This window comes from Octodon degus, unplaced genomic scaffold (genome assembly GCF_000260255.1).
Source record: "Octodon degus isolate 3935 unplaced genomic scaffold, OctDeg1.0 scaffold00075, whole genome shotgun sequence".
Taxonomy (NCBI): domain Eukaryota; kingdom Metazoa; phylum Chordata; class Mammalia; order Rodentia; family Octodontidae; genus Octodon; species Octodon degus.
Window position 1 is genome coordinate 3,594,951 of NW_004524651.1, and position 2,131 is coordinate 3,597,081.

Sequence of the window (2,131 nt, forward strand, 5' to 3'; positions counted from 1 at the left end):
GCAGCAGAAATTCCTACTTGGTGGGTGGGGTAGGGGAGGTGAACCCAGGGTTTTTATGTGAACTTAAAACTTCTAAAAAATAAAGCCTATTAATTTAAATAATAACAAAAAAAATTTCTCAGACATGTACACAACGCACTTATCCTGTTGTTCTTGTCACTTCCTGAAGCAGTTCTGGAAGTCTTTCACAAGTATCTTTTCATGGCTGCCTTCATGTCCTGAATTGCATATTTGCAGAAGTGTATGAACTGTATATTCTTACTGTAAAATATCCCTTCAATATGGTACACTAAGAAACCATTAACATGATTAATTTTATTCATCTGAGCGGTGTTTTGAGCAGACCCATTCCCAGCATTTTTGTTCCCTATTTCTGAGAAACTTCCATCATCTTTGTCCATGCTTTGTCAATTCTGTGGCATCATGACTTTCTGTTAGAAATCTTTCACTATAAAAGAAATGGTGTTCTGGAGAAACCTGGCCCTAGTGTATGGTCCCAGCTGTGAAGTGCCACGACAGTGAGCAGCAAACAGCGAGGATTGCACGGTATCATCTGCTGGGGACTGACAAACAGAAGTGTGTTGGGCAACAGCAGAGTAAGTGTATCTGGCAATCTGAGTCAGAGGAAGGGGCTATGAGGTGGTCAGGACCAATGTCAGAACATACTTGGTGTGTCTGAAGCCAAAGATGCCAAGCATGTACGTGGCCCTCCCTGGCGCCTGTCCTAAAGCTCCACGTGCTACTTAATGGCTTTGTTAACAGTATGCTGGGAAAATGGGAAAAGACCAGTGTTCGGGGCCATCATGGGGGCCATGACGCAAGATGGCTGGAGTTTGGCCGAATTGGATTCCTAGGAATGACAGAAGTAAGAGAAAATAAAAGGAAAACAAGGGAAGGAAAAGCTAGAAATTGTAATGTTCTTATTTTACATTACAGCAGTGTGAAGTTACAGAACAAGAAACCATCTAAGGTTAAGAAACAGATTTAAGTATAATGCAACTTTTAAAGAATAAAATAAATAAAATTTATACTTATTAAAAAAATAGGGAGCTGGGAGTGATGGTGCATACCTGTATAATTCCAGCACTCTGGGAAGCTGAGGCAGGAGAAATGCAAGTTCAAATCTAGCTTGGGCAACTTCATGACTTACAGAAACACCATCTAAAATAAAAATACAATAAAATAAAGGGTGGGGATATAGCTCAGTGTAAAGGCTTTGAGTTCAGGCCTCAGTACTGGAAGAAAAGAAAGGAAACACGACGTATATACTGCTATTTTACAATGAGAGTTCAGATACTGTTTTAACTTGATAAATTAAGATGCAAAGCTATAAGCATTTTGTTTGGAATTATGAAGTTCACCATCAAGAGATCTAAAATCAGAAAAGGCTCAAGTCAGATGCTTATAAAAAGTACAATTAAAAGTGAGGGTGAAGGTCTGGAGACGTAACTCAGTGGCACAACACCTGAGGTTTTTTCTTTAAATTTTTTCCTATTAATGTTTGAATTGTATGCATGTATGTATGTATGTATGTATGTATGTATTTGCTTTGAGAGGGTCTCTCTGTGTAGTCCAGGCTGTCCTTAAACTTACTATGTAGCCTAGGCTAGCCTCAGACTTACAGCAATCCTCCTGCCTCAGCCTCCTGAGTGCTGGGCTTACAAGCACCCATCATCTGTTTGAATTTTTAAAACCTTACACACCTACTATTGTACTAACTTCAAAAGTTGAAAACATCAAAGTAGGTTTTCTGTGTTGACTCACGAGGATCTTTATACAAAACTTTTTTACTTAGGTTGGAACTGTGCTTTAATATCCGAGGTCATCTGGAAAAGGCCACATCACAGAGATGTCAATATTTTGTGGTGAATAATGATTAAGAAGGACGCCAGAGGGCCGGGGAGATGGCTCAGTGGAATAAGCGCTTCCTTGGCAAGTGCAAGGGCCTGAGTTCAATATCCGGTTCTGCAAAAAAAAAAAAAAAAAAAAGACACCAGAAAAAATTTTTTTTAAAAAGGACACCAGTTAATTGAGGCTGAATTTTTGATCAGAGCAGGCGAGCTTTCTATAAACACCTCATCACCCTCCCTGCCTTATCTGTTACCACAGCCTCCCGCATGTCCTCTGCTTT